Consider the following 10,926-nt stretch of genomic DNA (forward strand, 5'->3'; position numbering starts at 1 on the left):
CCTTCTTTCCTGTGGAATCTCATGGGGAAGGGGGATCCTACCCTCCCAGGGCTGAGACTGTCCCTCTTGACCAGCCTAGAAAGAGGCTCATGTGCAAACTCCTACAGGGGCCACGGACCTAAAGCCCAAAACAGATGTTATGGATTAGCTTATTCTTGCCTGGAAGTCACCAGACTCCACTACCCTTTGTCCCCTCTCTGCCCCTAACACTCCTGTCTTCTCTCCTGGCTCCAGGCCAGCTATGGACTCCTGGGAAGACCCTCTCTGTGAAAGGAAGAGTGGGCTGCCCTGTGGGGGCAGGAAATCACAGGATTTCAGTAGATGATGGGAGAGGGATAGGAGGGGAGGGTGTGGGGTCAGGGATGGGAAGGACTGAAATCCTCACTGCGGGACCTGGCACCTCCCCTGACCCTTGGGTTAGTGGCCCATCTGGGAGCAGGTGAGGTCTGTAACCCTGAGATTACACCGACTCTTCCAGGACACACCCCCATTTCGCCCCAGCAGATGCTGTCGTGAAGGACTCACAGCCTGAGGAGGGCGTGAAGCTGGACCTTTGGGTGAGACCCCAGCTCCTGTCCAGGCCACCAAGGACCTTTCTGTTGCCCAGTTTAATCCAATGGACACTTCCCTGTCCTAACCTAACCTGATTCACAGGAGCATCCCACACTAACCTCTCCTTCTGGGCACCCAGGTCACCTTGCTGTGACTCACTCCTCCTGGTTTCTTGTGACATCATAGCCCCTCTTCTGCGGTCCCCTTTGGTGGCTCCTGGTCCTCTGTCTGACCTTGTGCAGCTCCAGGTCGCAGAAGGATGCGTAAATCAGTGAGTCATCCACAGGTCCCCAGGGCCCCCTTCATTCATTCACCAGCAGATGTGAGGGGAGCCCACTATTTACCAGCTCCATTTAGGGGCCACAGTGCAGCCCTGAGCAACATGGTCTCCACACTCCTCTAGTTCACCTGTGGGGGAAGGAGACGCTGTTTAAACAAGGGGACAGTGTTCTAAAGAGCAAAAGTGCTGTGAGGAAAATGGAGCAAGAGCAGGGAATAGAGTGTGTGGTGTGCGGGGAAGAGAGAGATGGAGAAATAGCAGGTGCAAAGGTCCTGAAACAGGACACTTTTTCAGCAAGGTAAGCCATGTGACTGGAGCCAAATGAGCAAGAGATAGTCTGTTATAATGAGAGTAAGCCCTGGACAAATGGCTTGGTTGGTTAGAGCATTGTTATGATACACAAAAAGTTGTGGGTTCAATCCCCATTCAGGACACCTACTGAAAGAAACTGATGTTCCTGTCTCTCTCTCCCTCTGTCCCTTTCTCTCTCTAAAATCAATGAATAAAAATTAAAAATATATATATTTATTTTTTTTAAAAGAGTCAGAACTGTAGAAGCATCCAGATGCCCTAAGGCCTAGGAAGTCCTTGCAGGTTCCATCAGGAGAGTGACCTAATCTAATTTAAAGTTTAACATCATCAGTCTGACAACAGGTGGATGATTGACTGGAGGGTGTCACCAGTGGAACCAGGGGACACTGTCTCTGTCTCATTGTCTCTTCAGCAGAACAAGCATGATGAAGACCCCCAGGGAATGATATGCACCCAGGTGACCCTCTCAGGATCAAAACTCAGAATGGCCACTTCTCCTCCCTCCCTGTTGCAGGGATTGCTGGACAAGAAGGACAGACAATCAGAATGGAACAGACAGATGGATAGTCAGGTGGGTCCCCTCCTTTCTAGGCCTCCAAACTCCCCCCACCCCAACCATGTCCAATCCCCTCACTCTCCCCCTGCTCCAGGCTGCTGCACCTGACACCGCCCCAAATGCGACCTACGCCCTGCTGAACCACGTGCCCTGCAGACAGGAGACAACTGCACCCTCTTCCTCCCCATCAGAGGAGCCCCCAGATGTGTCCATTGTGTGTTCTGCTCTGGCCGTCCGCTAGCCCAGGGAGAACCCAGACCCCACAATACAGGGAGGGGGCCTGCAGGGATGGCAGAAGGCATGGGAGATGCTCCCATGGACACTCAGCTAGTGACATCAGCAGCCTGGACACCTGATATGAACCCCTAGCAGCTTCTGGGATGCTCTGGGAGTAACCTGATTCTGCAATTGAAGATCATTAATGTTCCTACATTTTGGAACCAAAGCAACAGACTTCTCAATTAATGTGTGAACCAAAACAGATGTGAATGTTTTAGATTAAATGATAATGTAAATATTACACATCAAACCTACAAAATGAAAAGATGAAAAACCACGAATGAATATATTAGAAAAGAAAAAGCCTTACCAGATCAATGGCCTATTATATTATTAACCTAAAAAAAAAGATTACATTATATTTTTAGATCCACAGATGACTGGACAAGAAAGATGTGGCATGTGTGCACAATGGACTGTAAATCAGTCACAAAAGGAATGGGATCCTGCCGATTGTGACAACATGGATGGACCCAGAGGAGCTTCTGCTGAGTGAAATAATTCAGACAGAGAATGATTTCACTTATATCTCTTATTTTTAAGATTGTCAAATCAAACAAACAAGACCTATAGAAATGAAGAGCAGGCCCTGGCTGGTTAGCTCAGTCAGGTAAGATTGTGTCCTGAAGCAACAAGGTTGCAGGTTCAACCCATTGTCTGGGCACACACGGGAAGCAACCAAAAAATACATGACTGAGTGGAACAACAAATACTTCCCTTCCTCTTCCCCTCTCTCCCTTCTTCTCTCTGTCTCTCTAAGAATCAATCAATAGTCAAAATTTAAACCCTGGCCCGATAGCTCGGTTGGGTTGGGCATCGTCCTGGAGTGCAGAGGTTGCTGGTATAATTCCTCGGTCAGGGCACATACAAGAGCAGCTCAATGTTCCTGTCTTTTACTCCCTGCTTCTCCGTCTCTCTAAAAAGAAAATAGAAAGAATGAAGGAAAGGAAGAAGTAAAGAAGGAAAGAAGGAAGGAAGGAAGGAAGGAAGGAAGGAAGGAAGGAAGGAAGGAAGGAAGGAAGGAAGGAAGGAAGGAGGAAGGGAGAAAGAGAGAGAAAGAAAGAAGAAAGAAAGAAAGAAAGAAAGAAAGAAAGAAAGAAAGAAAGAAAGAAAGAGAGAAAGGAAGAAGGAAAGAAAGAAAAAAGAAAGAAAGAAAGAAAGAAAGAAAGAAAGAAAGAAAGAAAGAAAGAAAGAAAGAAAAGAAAAACAAACTAATGGTTGCCAGAGTAGAGGAGAGGGTAAGAATGGTGAAAAAGGGGAGGGAATATGGTCTATGACGTGTGTTAAGTCCACAACACCGATGATTACTGGACTCACTGTGAGGAGCGCATAGTAAGATACATAAATATCAAATCAGTGCTGTTCACCTGAAACTAATATAATATTGTATGTCAACTAGACTTTAATAAAAATAAAAAATATCCTGTTAAAAGTGATTTGTAAAAGAATAAACTTTCTTCATTCTTTTTAATTTTTTTTTCTGCTTATTGGGTATGTTTACTACCTTGTCTTCCAATCGCTGATACAACCTAATGTTTATTTCTTCTAGTATATTCTTTTATTTTATTTTTTAGCAAGGAGACAGACAGACAGGAAGGGAGAGAGATGAGAAGCATCAACTCATAGTTGTGGCACCTTAGTTGTTCATTGATTGCTTTCTCATATGTGCCTGGACTGGGGGAGGGAGGCTCCCACTGAGCCAGTGACCCTTTGCTCAAGCCAACAACCTTGGGCTTCAAGCCAGTGAATTTGGGCTCAAGCCAGTGACCATGGTGTCATGTCTATGATCCCACGCTCAAGCCAGATGAGCCCGCACTCAAGATGGCAACCTCAGGGTTTTGAACCTGGGTCTTCAGCATCCCAGGTCAATGCCCTGTCCACTACACCACTGCCTGGTCAGACTTTTCCAGTATATTCTTGATGTTGGATATTGTATTCTTCTTTCTGACTTGTTCCTTTTCATGGTTTCTGTGTGCTTTTTTATGATTTTTGTGGAAGTTCTCGCTTTGTTCTCTGAGCCTCCCTCTAACTTTGAACACTGTATCTGATAAACTGCTAATCTCCTCCATACCAGGTAACTCTCTTTCTGGAGATCTCTCCCATGCTGTCATTTGGGGCCTGTTTCTTTTTTCTTCTTATTTTGGCTGCCTCTTTGTGTTTGCTTCTATGTACTGGATAGATGTGCTGTGATTCCCAGTCTTGGTGGGGTGGCCTTCTGTAGTAGGTGTTCTGTTGGGCCCAGTGGTGCAGTCTCCTGATCACCTGGGCTGGGTGCTCCGGGAATGCCCCCTGTGTGGGTTATGTGGACCCTCCCACTGTAGTTGAGTCTGATTGCCATTGGCCCACTGTGCACGGGATCCACCCCCAGGCTGACTGTGAGGCTCTCCCCTGACCAAAGCGCAGGAGCCGCTGTGCAGGTGCTGACCACAGGAAATAGAGTTCCCCTCAGCTGGGTTTGGTGCCTGACCAGCTCTCCCTTTGGATATGCTGCTTGTGGAGCTGCTTTGCCTGAGGCTGGACGTCTTACTCCACTGGATCCTGCTCTGATGCTGTGTGAATCTCTCCACTGCGTGGAATGGTCCTGGGTCACTTGGGAAGGGACCTGATGCCACCAGTATGAGATGCTGCCTGTGACTGGCTCTGTGTAACCTGAGCTATAAGCGGTCCCCACTTTCTGGCTGCCTCTGCTGGGCTGAGCTGCACAGAGAAAGGCTCACACTGCACACCGAGGTCGCAGGTCAGCAAAGGACCCCAGGCACCCCTACATCTGCCTCCAGCAGCCTTCTCTAGCTGCTGCCTGTCAGACTCAGTCACCAAAAGAGCCTCTGGTGGAGTTGGGAGGATGGAGCATGTCGCTTCCCCCCAGGGGCAGGTGCCTGTCAGGCTTTAAGGAACGTGCTGCGTATGGTCCCCACTCCAGAGACTCTGGTCTCAGTCTGTTCCTTTGCAACCAGTTGGTTGGTTCAACTGAATCTTCTATAACGAGGGTAAGAGACAGTCAGATTTAAAATAAAGTGAGGGTAGTATCACCTCGCCTTACTGTGGGATAAGTGAGTCACTGTCACCCGCTGAGTCTGTGTAGACCTCTACTCTCTGGCCCAGGCTGCTGACTCCTCAGCAGGGCATAATCTCAGCAGGGTAGGGTGAGAGGGGGTCCAAAGGGTGGGACAATTGGTTTCCTCTGGGGCAATGCCATTTGGAGGGGACTGCTCCATTCAAGAAAGTTGGTGACCACGGAATTGGAGAATAGCTCATTGCAGGAACCCCAGAAGCTGTCCTCACCCCATCTTTCCTCAGAGCCATGTTCGCCAGAGTCTTCTATGCACTCCTAATTAATTGGCTTTTTTTTTCAAACCCTAGCTCTGCCCCATTCTCTTGTCTCCCTGCACGTGACAAACTCAGCCACAGAGAACTCAGCTGCACTGGTGGGCTGAGTGTCCCTCCACGTGGCACAGTAGGAGGGTGCTGGCTGTAGGCGTGCGCTGTGCAGGAGGTGCAGTTCAGAGAGGCAATTACTCATGGATAGATTTTTGGGAGGAAATTTATTATGATTAATAACAATAATAAAAATAGTCAAGGCAAAATCAAAGAGGGTTTGCACTTATGTAACCCTGAAAAAAGACTAAAGAGAAAAGCGTAGTACAATATAATCAACACAACAATAAGCTACACAGCATCAGCAGATGGAGAAACATCGGCCTGGGCTCTAGAGTAACAGCTAGTTAAAGCAATAGACTAAGAAAAAGAGAATTATGAGTATGTACAAATCTCACCAAATTGGCAGAACAAACATGTCACCAGATCAGGAAGCCTCAGCCTGGACTCCAAAGTCAGCCACCCACCATGCACATTGGTGAGGAAGAGCTCTGTAGAGCTTCAGGGGCGGTCTGGGACCCTATCCATTATAAGGAAAACTTTTGGCTAGAGGCCATTACAGGAGGGCCCTGAATGCACAGCCTCTAGGAAGAAAGAACCGTCACCACATCCTGGCACCGTGAACAGTGACCTAGGCCCCAGTCACTCTGGTAGTAAGAACACCCAGCCCCTACCTCTCTGCCTTCACAGGAAACCACACACCTGAGCAGCCTCGGGCAAAGCAGGACTACTCCACTCGGAGTAAATGACTCAGTCCTCCTTGTAATCACCCCGTGACTCTTATTGTTCACATTCAGTTGAGTTCAAGTTCATTTTCCTTTCAGGTACTATTTCTCCACAATGCCTAATCTCTCAATACGGGGAGATAGGTCTTTTTTCCAAAATGTTCCCGCCCAGTCACTATCTCCCCACACACTTGTCACCCACAAGGCTCCCCCAGGAGACAGTGACCCCCAAACTCACTGTTGGTTGCCGCCTGAAGATCCCACTGCAGGGCCAAGCAGGGTGGAGTAGCCACTCCAGGAGTGGGGGAGGGGAGCGCACACCCCATGCTTTTTCTGTAACAATAGGGAACACGCCCCTGTGTAGGTGATGTCTGGGTGACTCAGGCCCACTCAGTCTTCTCTGATTTTCACCCCCAATTGCTTTGCAGGCTCCTGTTTTAACCTCCACCTCTCTGGGCTAGGGATCGCTGCTTCAGGTGGGACCCACTCCAACCGCCACCCACGACCGCCACCCACTACTCCAGAGAGGGAGGGAGTCCCGCTGCTGCCGCCACCACACCTGTCAGTGGGCTGCTCTGTCTGCATCTCCGAGCTCCTTACCAATCTTAGCGTGGCTTCTGCAAATCCTGGGTTACACAGTAATATCTCAGTTTCGTGATCCTTCAGTCGCTTATTCAGGTTAGTCTCACCAGACTCGGATTAAGATTGGTGGAGGCCCCAGGCGCAGAAGAAAATATTGAGCCCCTTCCAATAGAAAAAAAAAGTGTGAAGTTGGGGTTTTGCAGGGCCCTTCAGAAGTCGGAGCCCACCGTTAAATCCGCCTCTGGGTCTCACTGTAATTGAGCTGGAAATTAAGTTTGGGGCCAGGGATCGGCAGTTGTGTCTTTCACTTACTCTGCAGTTACCTTGGGAATTCAAAGCTACATTTTTTTTTCTTTCTTTCTTTTTCTTTTTTTTTTTTAGTGAGAGGAGGGAAGGCAGAGGCAGACTCCCGCATGCGCCCCAGCCGGATCCACCCCCATGCCCACTAGGCCGCGATGCTCTGCCCATCTGGGGTGCTTGCTCCCTTGCTACCAGAGCCATTCTAGCACCTGAGGTGGAGGCCATGGAACCATCCTCAGTGTCCCAGGCCAACTTGCTCCAGTGGAGCCATGGCTGCAGGAGGGGGGAAGAAAGGGAAGAGAGAGAGAGAGAGAAGTGAGAGGAGGAGGGGTGGAAAAGCAGATGGGCTCTTCTGTGTGCTCTGACCAGGAATCAAACCAGGACATCCACACGTGGAGCTGATGCTCTACCATGGAGCCAACAACCAGCCAGGGCCTAAAGCTACATTTTAATTTTTATTTTATTTTATTTTATTTATTTATTTATTTATTTATTTATTTTTGTATTTTTCTGAAGCTGGAAACGGGGAGGCAGTCAGACAGACTCCCGCATGTGCCCGACCGGGATCCACCCGGCACGTCCACCAGGGGGCGATGCTCTGCCCATCCTGGGCATCTCTCTGTCGCGACCAGAGCCACTCTAGAGCCTGGGGCAGAGGCCAAGGAGTCATCCCCAGCACCTGGGCCATCTTTTGCTCCAATGGAGCCTTGGCTGCGGGAGGGGAAGAGAGAGACAGAGAGGAAGGAGAGGGGGAGGGGTGGAGAAGCAGATGGGCACCGTTCCTGTGTGCCCTGGCTGGGAATCAAACCCGGGACTTCCACACGCCAGGCCGATGCTCTGCCACTGAGCCAACCGGCCAGGGCCTAAAGCTACATTTTTAACTGAAGCATTAACGTGTTCTAAAAGCCAAGAAGCAGGGTGGTTACACACAGGTTCTGGCAGCTAAATTCCAGAGTAATTTGGAACGGCTGGTAATTCAAAGAATAAGTTAGAAAAATCTAAGATTGAATTCTCTCAATTTTGTTATATTTCATAAAAATATAGTGTAGCAGACCACATGAACAAACTACCGTTGCCACACACTTCCTGTTAAAAGATGAATAAATTCTGGGAAGCTAGTGCACAGAATGGTGATTATGATGAACAATAATGTAATATATACTTCAAAGTTGTTGAGGATAGATCTTTGTTGTTGTCATGAAAGTAACCATAATGATGCGATGTCGTGGAAATAGAAAAAGCGTCCATTTCATTCTCTCCCAGGTGAGACTGTTCCCAGATCGTATATTCTTGACACCTTGTCAAATGTTAGCTGTGTGTTTGTGGGTGTGTTTCTGGGCTTTTTATTTCGTTCTATTGGTCTCTATGTCTTTTTTGGCCACTACCACTCTGTTTTAATTAATATTGCTCTGTAGTACAATTTGGTATCAACCAATGTGATGCCTCTAGCTTTGTTCTTCTCTCTCTTTTTGAGAGAGAGAGAGAGAGAGAGAGAGAGAGAGAAGGACAGACAGGAAGGGAGAGAGAGAAACATCAACTTGTAGCTGTGGCACTTTCGTGGTGAGAGGAGGCTGGAAGGTATGTCCTTAAGTATCACTCATTCTCTCTGGAACTGCGAGTTCATTTCAAAGAACTGATAACATGCAGGGAACACAGCTGTGGTTTGTTACTTTTCAAACTTTTCTGTCTGCCCTTGCTCCCTCAATTATAAATACTGAGATCACTGGCTGGAGCGTAAGATCCCAGACATTGCAGGCCCCCCCTGTTATGCATTCTTCTGATTTCTTCTTCCTCAGTGTGAGTGTTTCGGCTTACGCCATTAGCGTCATACTTATGGACTACATGGGCAAACTACTATAGTTGCGCACAATGGAAGATTACACAGTATACTTTTTCTTTGGCCGAGTTGTGTTTTTATGTTCTAGATCAGTGGTCCCCAACCCCTGGGCTGCGGACCAGTACTGGTCCGTGGGCTATTTGGTACCAGTCTGCAGAGAAAGAATAAATAACTTACATTATTTCTGTTTCATTTATATTTAAGTCTGAATGATGTTTTATTTTTAAAAAATGACCAGGTTCCCTCTGTTACATCCATCTAAGACTCTTGACGCTTGTCTCAGTCATGTGATACATTTATCCATCCCACCGTAAAGGCCAGTCCATGAAAATATTTTCTGACATTAAACTGGTCCGTGGCCCAAAAAAGGTTGGGGACCACTGTTCTAGTTATGATTTTACAACTGGGTTAGGCAGAGGCGAATTTAACCGCGGTGCACTGGGCGAGCACCCTGGGCCCTGATTTCTGAAGGGCCCTGAAAAACCCTAACTTTACACTTTTTTTGAATGACACCAAGTTTTTAAGGGGCCCAATATTTTCTTCTGTGCCCTGGACCTCAGCTGACCTTAATCTGCCTCTGGTGTTAGGATAGGTAAGTGACTTAGGCTAGGGTGTGTTTTAACTTACACCAAAATTTCGGTTTCGTCACTCTCATAAAAACAAAACTGTATCATAACCAGAGGACCCCCTGTACATAGTTATAGACTATATTTCACATGACTGTTCTGTAGGAACCAATTTGAACTTCTTTATCTGTTTGCTAGTATTTTGTTAAGAAGCTTTATCTCTATTTTCAACAAGGCTCTTGGCCTCTATTTTTCTTTTCTTTTTTTTTAATAATTTTATTTTTTTAATGGGGTGACATCAATAAATCAGGATACATATATTCAAAGATAACAAGTCCAGGTTATCTTGTCATTCAATTATGTTGCATACCCATCACCCAAAGTTAGATTGTCCTCTGTCACCTTCTATCTAGTTTTCTTTGTGCCCCTCCCCCTTTCCCTCTCCCTCTCCCCCCTCCCCCCGTAACCACCACATTCTTATCAATGTCTCTTAGTCTCACTTTTATGTCCCACCTATGTATGGAATAATGCAGTTCCTGGTTTTTTCTGATTTACTTATTTCACTTCGTATAATGTTATCAAGACCCCACCATTTTGCTGTAAATGATCCGATGTCATCATTTCTTATGGCTGAGTAGTATTCCATAGTGTATATGTGCCACATCTTCTTTATCCAGTCATCTATTGACGGACTTTTTGGTTGTTTTCATGTCCTGTTGGCCTCTATTTTTCTTTTCTGATTTATTCTTCTGTTGTTGCCTCCTATTGCATTATTTCTTTCATTCATTGAATTTCTTAACCTTAGAATTTGTGGTTTTTAAAAATTATTTCTATCTGTGTTAAATTTGCCACTTGGTCCATGTCAGGTTTTCCTCATTACATTGAATTGTCTTTCAGTTGTTTACTTGTCAATCGTGACATTTCTTTTGAATTACCTATTGGGTAAATTCCATATCTCTGTATCTTTGGGTTCAGTTATGGGGGGGTATTATAATCTTTGGTGATGTCATAGTTTTAGATTCTTAACATTCTTTTGAGTTCTGTGTTCCTGTTTTGTATGTGAAGTAGGAGTCACCTCCTCCCATCCTGACCAGCCTCATCAGGTGACAGGTCCTTTCTGCTGGTCCTGTTTATGTTCTGGGACTTCTCTGACCTTGTGTGGATACACCTGCTCCGTGTTTCTTGCTCCCCCTAGTGGAAGGATAATTAAGTTGCATGTCTTCTCTTGGTCATACAATGATGGTGAGAGGGACTTCCCATCTAAGGTGCTGGGAGATTTCCAGAGAATTCCAGAAAGAGACAAGGGCATGTGGAAGAAGCCCTCACACTCCACCTGGAAATTCCATTCAGTGTTCTTCTTCCATAAGTGTCTGTTCTCTGCATTTCTCTGGAAACTGGTTATGACATCTTTCAGGTTACCTCATCAATAATAATTGAAGCAAAAATATTATCTCACGCTTATTTTACATCTGCATAATGGAAACATTGTTACCTTAAAGGTTATTCTATACCAAAATATATTTAAGAAAAAGACGTGTTGCTCTTAAGTTGTGCATGTGTGT

General features: G+C 46.4%; 1 pseudogene; it reads left to right on the plus strand.

Moving 5' to 3' along the window:
* The window catches only part of LOC136331900 (leukocyte immunoglobulin-like receptor subfamily A member 6), a 123,145-nt pseudogene extending 121,641 nt beyond the window's left edge, over nucleotides 1–1,504 (plus strand).
* Nucleotides 1,505–10,926: the final 9,422 nt, after the last annotated feature.

This window comes from Saccopteryx bilineata, chromosome 3, assembly GCF_036850765.1.
Source record: "Saccopteryx bilineata isolate mSacBil1 chromosome 3, mSacBil1_pri_phased_curated, whole genome shotgun sequence".
In the NCBI taxonomy this organism is placed as follows: Eukaryota; Metazoa; Chordata; class Mammalia; order Chiroptera; family Emballonuridae; genus Saccopteryx; species Saccopteryx bilineata.